A 13,281-nucleotide genomic window follows, 5' to 3' on the forward strand; every position below is an offset into this window, starting at 1 on the left:
TAATCTTATTCTCAAATTGTCGAATCGCATCATACACAACTCTAATCAAAGTTAGGCATTGTTTTGGGAGACTGGAAACAAAATTTGGTTTGATAAATTGATTTTGCTTTTAAAAGAAGTGGAATTAATTTGAATTTTTTTTGAAAATAAAGATAGGTATTTTCACTTATTTTTAAAATAAGGCCAAGTTTGGGAAGACTAAAAAAGTGCACTTTTTGTCTTTTTGGACTAAAAAATTGAGGTTGAAAATATGGATGTTTGGGTTAACTTTTTGACTTTTTATTGAAAAATGTGTAATAAAAAATTGTAAAAATTGATTTGTAGGGAAAAATTTGAATTGGGAGTTGTGCAGCCGTAATTGTTGACTTTTGGTGAATAGTGTTAACTTTTTAGCTTTTTGAGTAACTTTTTGGCTTTTTGACTTTTTTGAATCTTCCCAAACTTGGCCTAAGTTGTCAGACTCTTCTTTCTTCAATCCCACTGGCCACCACTTATCATCTGGTGCGACCATCACCCAACCTCCGAACAAGATTTTTACTAAACAGACACGTTATTAATGGTTTGTTTGGTATGAGAGTGCTTTAGTCAAAAATAAATAAATAAATAATAATAATAATAATTAAGAAGTTAAAAAATGAAAAAATTATATAAAAGTGTTAAAATTCTTTTCTATTCTTTTTACTTCTTGCATTTTTTTTGATAAAAAAATGAAAAAATTTATTTATAAAAATTTTATTTTTTTATCTTATATTTTAATAAAAAAATTTAAAAACTATTCTTTCTATCTCAAAATATTAGTCTCTTATTTTATTTTTTCGTTATCTCAAAATATTAATTTATTTTTAAAAATTAATGATTAAAATAATATGAATTTCTTATTTTGTCTTTTTTTTAAATTCATTAATAATACAAAAAATATAATTATGACAATTAATATTCTCAAAAAATATATTATCAAAAAATAATTTAAAAAAATTAATAATTTTAGAATATAATAATTATATTATCAAAAAAAAATTTAAATTCCCTAAAAAACTGTTATTTTGAGAGGGTGAGTGTAAAAAATTTACAATAATGTGAACTGAGATTGTGGTGTGAGTGAATGAGGGTCACCGACTTCGTGTTCGTGCGGTAGTTTTATGAGGACCTAGGACTCACCACCCTCATCACACGTTGGTCTAAATCTAAAGCCTGTGCCTGTGACTTTTGGGTAAGTGTGTTTGGTTTAAATTTTTTGGATTAAATTTTTTGAAAATTGAATTTTTTGATTTTCGTATTCTTTGTTTTTAGTAAATATTTTTTTTTAATTTTTTTATATGCACCTTAGTTACAGGTATCTAAAAAGTAAAATATTTTAAAAAATTAATAAATACATAGAAATACAAAAAATATACTGAATTTTTGTATTTTTTTTTTGTATTTTTGGTATTTAGTGAATTTTTAAAAGATTTTTTTTACATTTTTTTTACTTTTTAAGCGTATTTATGTTAGGTGTGTTTAAAAAGTAAAAAAAATACTTAAAATATTAAAAAAATTCAGTAAAAACAAAAAAATACGAAAAATAAGAAAGTAAAATTTTTTGAAAAGTGTTCTGAAAAGTAGAATTTTCTGAAAGTGTTTTCGCAATGCAAACGTGTTTCTTGTATGTACTTGTCGCCTACCCTTGAAGTTTGGTGACGTTAAGAAAATTAAATTTTGTAAATTTTATATTTATGTGAGTTATTTAATTATTTATTTAATAAAAAATTAAAGATTTATAACAAATTTTTTTTGATAAATGTTGTAAGTTGTAACACGGAAGCTTCCTGCAACTCATTTGAATTATTGCAGAAATATTTCTAAAATAAAACAATTTAACACATTATTTAAAAAAGAAAAAGAAAAAAAAGAAATGCACAAACTATGGGTCAAGTTTGATAGAGTACGAGTCCATTTGAATAATCCCTATATTATGGATCAAGTTTACTGATTAGATATCGGTATAAATGGAACTAGGATTCGAATTGATCATTATGAGATTTAGATTCTTATTAATGTTTAATCAGATCACATTAGATTGATTATGCTAGATTCAGTTCGAGTCTAATCCACTAAACATAGTAATTTATTTGTTTTTGATTAAAAGAATTAAAAATAAATAAATTAAGAACCCATCCAACTTTTTCACTAAAAAAAAAAAAAAAAAAACTATTTTGCCATTTATTAAACGAATGGTCCTTTTTTTTCTTTCTTGACAATGATTTTATCCTTAAAAAAAAAACCAAAAAACTAATTGGTTCAATTTATTGAATAAAGTCTTCATTTGCGCCTTCTAGCCTGCTGCAATTCATTGAATAAAGTGTTCACTTGCGGCTTCTATAACCTGATTTTATCCTTCACTAACAAATAAACTGACTTGGTTCAACACAAGGGTTGTGGCATCCTGACAAGATTTTGTGGCTTAAGTCTTGAGGTACTAACATATATGGTTGGTAGGACAAATTTTTTGAGCCTGGGCAAATCGTCCTCAGTGTTAGGAGTATGAGTTCAAATTTCCACCTATGTGTAAGTCTGTATCTTATCGTTGTATAATTGAGTGACCTTGCTGTATGGTAACTACCTAATGGTAACCTCTGGAGCCTTGGCTTCTTAAGATCTAACTCCAAAGGTTACCCCTATGTGGTTAGGCCTTTTTTTTTAAACTAACTTGGTTCAATTTATTGATGCAGTTACAGTATACTCTTCTTATACTTTATTTCTTTACATGGTTAAGTGGTCAGGTTATGTAACAATCATTTAAAGGTGACTTTTGGGGTCTCGACTCCTTATAGGGTCTACCTTCAAAAGTTATCCCTCTATGATTAAGCTTACATCGGTAAAAATTATTCTTTTTGTTAATAAAAATTTAAAAAATAAAACTCAATTCTTTTGGAGTGGTAATGAAAATTTGGAGATTTTTTTTTTTTTTTAAAGTCCTGCACAAACCTTTTTCTTTTTTTTTTTGAACGAAAAAAAAAGAGGTTATGTGGGGACATCACGACCTCCGTAGGCTCAGGCCCTGGGACAGCCGGTTCCCGACCTGATTTAATCCAACCCATAGGAAGGGACCTACCACCAAGGCACCAGTAGAGCAAACCTTTTGAAATAGAGTTTTTAAACCTTACGGCCTATGGCCTAAACGTTTTTACTAGTAAGTCAAATTTGAGATCTTGAAAAGAGTAAACTCTCAAGTCTTAAACCCTATTTACCAAGTCAAGTTCTCGGAATTATTGAGGTCGAGTTTAAAGAATTGTTTCACTCTTGATCGACAGAAATTATAGTCGGTGGGATACAACTCATTGAGGTTGCACCTAATGGACAAAACACTCATTTTTTTTAATGGGAAAGGTACTATTATTATGATCAACCCATCTTACCTAATTTATTTATTTTAACTTTTCAAAAATGGATTAAATGATTGTCTTCACCCAAAAAAATTCTTGGTTTTTTTTCTTTAAACTGTGGAAAGACAAGGAATTAAATGGTTTGAAAAAGAAATTGAAAAGGATAGCTCACCAAATGTTTTGAAACCGTACCTGACAATAAGTACTACAAATTCAACTTTGGCATATGCTTGTTCGGGTTGTTTGGTCAAATTTATGAGCTACTTGCAATTGTTTATTTTTATTTTGAGAATATGTGAGACAAAAACAATTAAATAAATTAAAAGAAAATGTTTAAATAAGTTTAAAAAAAAAAAAAAAACTTACCGTTTGGGAAGAAGGGTTTGAGAAGAAGGTTTTTAGGTTTTTTTAGCAAAAAAAAAAATAAATAGGCTATTTTAGTCAAAATAAATAAAACATCACATTCAACTCATAATTATTACACTCTTTTCTCACAAAAAAAGTTAAAAAAACTAAAAAGTCCTTTCCAAACGGAGGCATTTGTGAAAGTTGGGTAAATATATGGGGCTTTATGATTTGGAAAAAAAAAAAAAAACGAGACTTCATTAAAATTAAATTTTGGTAAAACTGAAATGAGAGAGACTTAGCTAGAAGGAGGGCTTGAACCTCCGACCTTGTGGTTAACAGCCACACGCTCTAGCCAACTGAGCTATTCCAGCACTTTTGTCTACGGTTTATTTCACAGAATATTTATAATTAACAACGTTCCATTTCCTAACTTCTTGGTAGTAAGAGAATTTGCCATCAACAGACCAAAAGTTTCCCAGCAATGTTACGTCACATATTTTATTTATATATATATATTTTTTTGTAAATAACATTTATGAAAGTTTCTAATAATACTTATAGACTATCAATCTTACACTACACACCAGTGCAATGGTGTGTATCATATATACCTTATTATAAATTAATATAATTTTATTATAAAATTTCGTAATATCAATTACAAAATGAGTAATTTCATCATAAATTACTGTACTAAAAATGTTCTAACTAAAGCCTCGTTTGGGAAGCAACCGGCTTAGCTAAAAAGTCAAAAAGTTATTAAAAAAGTCAAAACGCCAACAATCCATACTTAAAAGTCAAAAATTTTTTTCTCTCTCTACTTTTTGTGCATCTTTTGTAAAAAGCTAAAAAGTCATTCCAAACATACTAATTTTTTTAGCTCATATTTTAGCCAAATAACCAAAAAGTTACTAAATTAACATATTCCCAAACGAGGCCTAAGTCACAAATTTTTGTTACGTGACCTATAAAATTTTGGGACACTTTTTTATAAATTCCTTTTCACCTACTTATGTTCCATTTAGTTCACATTATTTTTTCTATATTCTAATAAGTTCTATGGATAACATAGTTACCAAAATAACTCTAATAATTCACATTTACAGTGTGAATATTCTAGATGTAAGTGTTCACATCGTCAATGTTAATATTCATACCGTCAATGTGAATGTTCATACCGTCAATGTGAATATTCACATTGTAAAATATGAATGTTTATGTCACAAAATTGCTAACCGTTTAAAAAATATTCGTAAGGGTAGAAATGTTCATAAAATGTCTTAACTATGAGAATTATGATTTGGTAGATCAAATGTTCAAATAATAGGACTTATTAGAATATAAGAATATCTTATAAACTAATTGTGATATAAACACTTGAAAAAGAATTTTCTAATAAATCTTCCTAAAATTTTAGATATTTTGTTACACTCATTTATTACAATGTTACGCATTTTGTGATTGATGTTACGGAATATTGTAACGAAGTTACGCCAATTATGATAGAGTAATGTTAGATATCTTAAAAATTTTACCAAATGTCATATATGGACGTGGGGTAATATTAGAGACCCTACCCGTGTAAGACATTTGGTGGAATATTTAAAATCTCTAACATTTTTTTTATTATGATAAGGTACACATGGTATACACCCCTAAAGGGGTGTGTACCATAAAATTTCCCTAGATTATCATCTAAATTATAATTTTTTTCTTGAAACTCATGATCCAACACTACTTTGCTTTGTTTATGCTAAAATTTACAAAAAGACAAAATGTCACATCAAATTCATAATTATTTTATTTTTTCTCTCACAAATATCACATCAAACTATTAAAAAAATCTAACTATCTTCTCAAACACAAAGATATCGTTTAGTTGTATTGTAGAATTGTGATTCTAATAAAAAATTTCAAAACTTATAACCAAATTTTTTTTTCTTAAAATTCAAAACTCAAAACTCAAAACTCAATTCAAAAATTATTTTCAAAACTCATAACTAAACAAACAACTCAAAACTCAATTCAAAATTCAAAATTCAAAATCAAACTCTTTTCAAAATTTTATTTTAAAAAAGAAATTCAAAAATTAAAAAGAAAAAATTTATTTTGTTTTTTAAAATTATTTTTTGAATTATGATTTGAGTGCAAAGTCATGTTTTGAGTTATGAGTTTTGAGTTGAGTTTTTAAAATTTAAAATTTGTTTGGTTATAAGTTTTGAAAAGAATTTTGAATTGTATTGTAAAATTTTTTGGATTTGTTTTTTTTTAAAATATTAAAAAAATTTCTTAACTTTATTTTTTTAGGGTAAATATTTTATATTTTAAATTTTTATTTATTTATTTTAATATGCACTATATTTCATATATTTGTGTACTGTGTTTTTTTTTAAATATTTTAAATATATTTTTAAATTATTAAAAAATTAAAAAAATATTTTTTATTTTAAATATATAATTTTTATTTTAAATATTTTATTTTATTTTATAAATATATATTTTTAATATATATATATATATATTTATATATTTGGTTACGATTTAAATATAGGGTTTTGAAAGTAGTGTGAACTTTCGAATTATGCGTTTAGTTGAGTCTTAAAAATTATTTTTGAATTGAGTTTGAGTGTGTAAAAATATAATATTTAAATAAAGTTATATATTTAAAATAAAAAATAAAATTTTCTTAAATATTTTTTAATATTTTTAAAAAATAAATTCAAAATTTCAAAATACAGCTCAAAATTCAAAAACTCAAAACTCAAAATACAATTCAAAACTCTTTTCAAAATTCAAAACTCTTTTTAAAACTCCTAACCAAACAGATTTTCTCTTGTCAAAATTCAATTCACAATTCCACACTTAAATCATAATTTTACACTCAAATCATAATTCCAAAACTAAAGTAAACATAAACAAAAATTTTAGCCTACTAAAATAGCCAAAAACTAAAATAGTCTACTGAAATAGCAATTTCTCAAAGCATCCACAAACTATCTATCTAAGTTAGGGTTGTGCATAGGGTTATCCAAACTTCTCAACCCGTCCAATCCGAACTGATCCGTATATAAATAGGCGGTTTCGCAGACCCAATGCGGGTGGATGTGTTTTGGAATATGGCATGATTGCGAGTTGCGGACGGGTTGTGAGTTTAACCTGCCCACACTTAGACCTTTTTTTATTTATTTTTTATTTTTTAAACCTGGACTTCTAGGTAAGCTTAGGATTTTGAATAATTTTAATTTAATTGTATTGTTGAGTAGTAGATAGTGAATGAGATTAATGATCTAATTTAGGACTGGACTTTGTGTTAGGATTTGATTTTGTTGTGTTTTTAATTTTATAAGTTTTAATTCATTAATTATTAATGTAGGAGCATTTTAAAAAATGGGGGGAAAATGACCCAAAATAAATATTTACAAAATGAGAAAAAAATGCTCTAAAATAAAATTTTAAAGAAAAAAAGTCCAATTCGCAAAATGCCCGCAACCTCCCGTACATCCGTGAACCATATCTGCACAAGTCACAACCCACACTGTGGACAGTTGTGAGCTGAATTTTCTCCAAACCGCATATATATGGACAGGTCCAAACCAATTCACAAACTGTCCAAAATCAAACTGAAATCACCTCTAATCTATAACCTATATATAAAAGAATGAAAGTAAGCAAGTCCTTTGCATCTAACGCGTGAAATTGTCTGATTTGCCCTCTTTGCATCTAATCAAATTGTCTAATTGGCCCTAATATATTAATTGGTTGAACTTTCAAAATAGGAACAAAAAAACAAAACACCTATACATGGAAGCGGTGGAAGTTTCTTCTAATGATTGTTATGTTTCACCTGTGAGTTCCAACGAGGTGAGACGGTGTTTGTTGTTGTCGTTCTCAAATGGTGATGCTTGTGTTCCCGAGATACAGAATCAAGCAGGTGAGTCATGCTGAGTAATAAATTGGTGTCGAGAAATTATGTGGTTCCAATTTTCCAATCTGCAAATCACCGATTGTCTTACATGTGCTTTGCATCATCTGGCCGACTGTGTAGAATTATATACATACCTTCTGCTGCTGTTGTTGGTTCTATCTGTAGCTGTAGCAAACAAAATAACCAGTATGCTCATCTTCTCTGTCTCTCTGTCTGCTTGTGTGACTATACATTAATTAATGGGCTTATTTTAGTGAGTCTGTGTTTGTTTTGTTATGGGATGATTTGTCCACCATGTGTTTGCAAATATGTTTGACTAAAAGATTGAGATGTTTTGGCTTCAATACATTGGGCTTATTTTATTGATGTTGTGTTTGTTTTGTTATGGGATGATTTGTCCACCGTGTATTTGCAAATATGTTTGACTAAGAGATTGAGATGTTTGGGCTTCCATACATTGTTCAGCATGTGTTTTGGCAGTGAAAAGTGATTTCTCACATACACTTTAACTTTCATAAACTTTCGTAATTCATCAATCCGGCTTTACAATCAATAATTCCACCATGATGTTGAGAAAAAAAAAAAAGAGGAGTAGGGGAAAAAAAAAAAAGAGTAGCAAAGTATGGAAAATTGAAAAAAAAAAAAATGCAGCAAATATATGTAAATGAATTAACCTTAGTATAAACAATATCAATTGCGATCCACCAAGTAAAATGTCCCACTTAGATTGCTTAGATACAAACCCAAACTTTTAGTACTTGATAACTAACGAAAAAAAAAATAAATTTGTGTACATCACCTCCTTCGTATCATTTTGGAATTCATTTGTCGTTGAATTTTTGAGCCAAACCATAGTGAACTTCAAAAATAAGAATAGTGAAAATTTATATGTAGTTGACATGTGATTTTAACAATGATATGAATTTGATTTGAATAGTTGAATTTTTCAAGAATGATTTGGGTAGTTGAAACAGCAAATCAAGAAGAAAAAAACGGCAAACCAGGGGGAAAAAAAATCCGAGAAACCAGGAAGAAAAAGAGCAGGAAAAAAAAAACATCCAATTGAAATAATACAAAAAGGCAAAGATACAAGGTTTTTTTAAGAAAATCACCAATATCAAATACACAAATATTTCATATTTTGTACTCTAATCAATCATAACTACATTTTTCACAATGTGTAAGTTAGAAAAATTTTCCATAACAATAAAAAAATTTCACCGGGCTTCTGATTCATGTCTAAGTTAGATGTCATATTTGGCTAATTTCCAAAGTCTATAACATATTGGGCAAAATTGTCCACTGATTCTCTTATATGTGAATGAGTAGACAACCCCAATTTTTTTTTAATCTCAACAATCCAAAACCCCAACATGAAGACCACATAATAATTCTGTCATAGATGTGTTTCACTACCTACATCAATGCAATTTAGGACTCTTAAGAGAGTCAAAAAATAACTTGTCAACTTTTAGGAGCATACCAGCCAAATCAGGAAAATATAAATGACTACAAAGCAAACATGATTTCTGTTATAAGTTAGCTCCCAAGAAGAAATCAAACTCATCTCCACAATATAGTGAAAAGAAGTATAACATCTACATATACAAGAAGAGCAAAGTAAGCATGCATCCAATTTCCAAGAATGACTAAAAGGGGGATGCATTAAAATTTAATAGAAATGCAACCAGAAAAGATCGACTCATGATCCATTTCTTAAAAGGCATCTGAATTAAAGCAATAATTTCTTTTCTTATTAGAATAAAAACAATCATCCAAAATAAAATATCAAATCCCCTCCAATATAATTGTCACTGATACCACATTACCTTCTACTTGACAACCATTCACCAGCTTACTAAAACAGCAAAAATTAATAGGTGGACAGGTTTGCGAACAAAGATAATCAGCCTTTAGTATCACAAATAATACAAGTCAGCCCCAAAAGTCACAATGATCAACCTTGCATCACCTTTGCATAAAATACAAGAAAGTAAAATACAAAATTTTTCTTCTATCACCAAATAATATATAAAACTTTTCTGCTCTCATCATCTACAGCTGTGTGATTTCATTTACTTTAGCATATGTCATCCCTTGATTAGTCCACTGTTTGTATTAGAAAACTTCAGTCAGCAAGCTCCCAAAAATTTCTTGGAATTTGCTTTGTTATTTGAAATAAGAAATCTAAGAGCTATGTTGTTTTGATATGAATTTGATTTGAATAGTTGAATTTTTCAAGAATGATTTGCGCAGTTGAAACAGCAAACCAGGAAAGAAAAAAAAAAAAAAAACCAGCAAACTAGGGGGAAAAAAAATGGGGCAAACCAGGAAGAAAAAACATATGATTGGAACAGAAAAAAACACACAAAACAAGGCTGGGAAAGCAACTCACAACCTGAGAGATGTAGGCACAAAGAATAGTTTTTTAACACAAGATAACAAACCTGAGCAACAGTTCTATTGCAGCAGCCACGAGTATCCCACTGCCATTGTTTACCTATTGAATTGTGACAAAATATGTACAAATTTTGAAGCAATGTGGTTGCATATATTGCCTCCACCTACATTGCTCTACACTCCACACTATTTGTTTTCTATTCGAGAGATAACCTTGTTGTAAACAATATCAATTGAGATCCACCAAGCAAAATTTTCAACTTATTTTGCTTAGATAGAAAGCCAAACTTTTGGTACTTGATAACATATGTTTTTGTTTTTGTTTTTTTCTTCTTTTCCTGGAAGCATAAAAGCTTCATCTAGGTGAACCAAATCAGGTTTGCTGATACGTACAAAGTTGCTGTCTCCCAAAGGTTAGAAACTGCCAAAATATCAAACGAGGAGAAATAATTGGAAAACAAGTAATCTATAGAAGCAGGACAAGAAAAAAGGCCTTCAAAATCTGCTTAGAAAGAAAAGTTCAAAAAATTACAAGCCAAAAACTATGAGTTCCAACAACACACACACACAAAAAAAAAAAAAAAAAAAAAGAAAAAAAAAAGAAAAAAAGAAGAAGAAGAAAACTAGCCAAAAGAAGATCAAATTAAACATCAAAGAAAATATTAGATTCAGGCAAAACACTAGCCATTGAACCATTGCTACCGAAAGGGTTTGGTCAATTCCAAGAAATTCACGTTCTTAGATTGCAAAGTTTTAACGCTTTATTTTTATTTTTATTTTTTATATTTGAAATATAATTGTCCACTGTTTTAAAGTGGAAAAGAAATTTAAAAAGAAAAAGAAAAAGAAAAACTTAAAAGAAAGGAGAAACCAAAGATTTATACATCTTACAAAATAGACCTGAGTTTTAAATATCTTATGTGAAACATGAGAAAACTTACTCTACCACCAACATGATTTAAGAATAAATCCATGGTCAACAAAGAAGTTCGAAAGAAGTTCGAAATCTTGTGTCAAAAACTACAGTGTAATTGAGCTCTCATCCAATCCATCAAATGCCATACTTGATAGCAAAATGGCTTTGAGATTTAGCTCTATCAAGTATTAATGAGTAAAATGCCTAGAAAATTAAGATTTAGTCCTAAGAACTCTTCCTATTGTTATTTTCATATTGATTGAAATATAATTCCTAATGCCTTATTTATCAAACAAAAAATATATATAATTCCTAATCCCTAAACATTTTAATGCCAAATAATTTTTGGGTCGCAAAAGAATGAAGAATAGCAGAAAGATGAACATGAATATGGTCTCACCAATGAATATAATGAACTCCTCAAATAAATATTGCATTAATATATATACATAAAAAATGAATATTGCATGAATATGATAGTATCTATATATTACATAAACAAAGTTATATTCAACTAAAAATTTCTCTTTCTTCTACTTTTGGATTGCTTCTCTGGTTTTGCAAAATGCTTACCCTATATATTAAAAAGAAAAAAAGAAAAAAAGGGGGCAAAATCAAATCATAAAGAATAAATTGTTTACCAAGACATCTATAAATATCTAGACATCAAGCACGGGGACAAAACCTTGGATTTTTTTCGAACAAGTGAATGAACTTTACCCAAGAGTTCATTGATTGAATTTGCAGTAGCAAGAATTGGAAACAAAAGTTCTAGTAGATTTGCTGAACGATTATTGAACTGGAACAGTTTAATTCACATCATTCTTCAAATCACTGAATTGGTTTTCGATTAAGAATAATGTATGATATTTTAGACAATACGCTTTAATCTTTAATAATGACTTCAATTATCGAGTTCACAAATCAAAAAAAAAAAAAAAATGTTAAGCACATAGAGGAAATAATAAGAAACCAACTTTTCTAAAGAAGCAACATAAGAAAAAAGGCCTTCAAAATCTGTTTAGAAAGAAAAGTTCGAAAAACTACAAGCCAAAGTTCCAACCAAAAAAAAAAAAATTCTAGCCAAAAGAAAATCAAATTAAATCGCAAAGAAAATATTAAATTTAAGCAAAACACTATCCATTGAACCATTTGTACAAAACAATATGAATATTGGACTAAACCTTGCTTGCATTCACGATCGCCTCGTCATCAAAAGGTTTGTTATATATATATTTGTGATAATATATATATAATGCATAGACATATATAGATTATATTTTAAAACTTCCATGTATCAGAACAACATGAATTACTAACTATGAATATTGCGTGAATATGATAGTATGTATAAATTACATAAAGAAACTTATATGCAATTAAATGTTTCTCTTCCTTATACCTTTGGATTGCTTCTCTGGTTTTCCAAAATGCTTATCCCACATAGTTAACAAAGCTTTTGCATTATCTAAATAATCTTACCAGAATCTTGCATTTCAAAGGTGGCTTGTTGGACTAAACCTTGCTTGCATTCACGATCGACTCTTCATCAAAAGGTTAGCTATGTATATTTGTGATAATATATATATATATATATATACATTGTGATTTTTGCTTTATAGTTTGTGAATAAATTGTGCATTTGAACTTCAATATTATTAGAAAAGATGATAGAATAAAAATATTGTTGTATTCTTTTTATTTATGCAAGCATGAGCGATTCTCAACAAAACAAAATAAAAGGTGATATCAATGAACATACAGGTACGCTTAAACTTAAAATACTCATAGCCTTGTCACAACATAAGTAATAATCGTATATAGTTTTCCAGCTCGTTGACGCGAAAAGAATCGAGAATGTTAGTGTGCATATTATGCACGATTAACAGATGATCAAAAAAAAAAAAAACAAAGGGCACAACGTCAAAAGGAAAATTGTGCAAAAGCTAAATCACAATTAACATGTGGAGTGACAACAAACAATGGTAAAATTATTCAATCTATAGGCCCAAAATAAAACCCAAAAATTCTAATGTCCCAATCTTACAGCTATGAATCTATTAATTCTTTTCAACTTTCATGTGAAACATTATATTGATACCACCTCGACATCGAGTAATACAAGTAGAAGTGGTATTCATGCAATTCCTTCAAGTACTGCAATCCAAAATGTTATTGCAATATCTTCCTCTCTAATTGGTAAGTTTGTCAAATATCACACGAAAATTTTTATTCATTTGATTGTCCAAAATATATATATATATCTTAAATATTCAACTCACATGTTTGACAACTTCATTATCCTTTTATGAGATTAGGTAGCTCATCCT

General features: G+C 28.4%; 1 non-coding gene across 1 annotated transcript; it reads right to left on the minus strand.

Moving 5' to 3' along the window:
• Positions 1-4,007: 4,007 nt before the first annotated feature.
• On the minus strand, positions 4,008-4,081 carry TRNAN-GUU (transfer RNA asparagine (anticodon GUU)). The gene has a single exon. It is a non-coding gene; the product is annotated as a tRNA-Asn (tRNA).
• Positions 4,082-13,281: the final 9,200 nt, after the last annotated feature.

Source organism: Camellia sinensis, chromosome 10 (genome assembly GCF_055761805.1).
Source record: "Camellia sinensis isolate YWXY chromosome 10, ASM5576180v1, whole genome shotgun sequence".
Classification (NCBI taxonomy): Eukaryota; Viridiplantae; Streptophyta; class Magnoliopsida; order Ericales; family Theaceae; genus Camellia; species Camellia sinensis.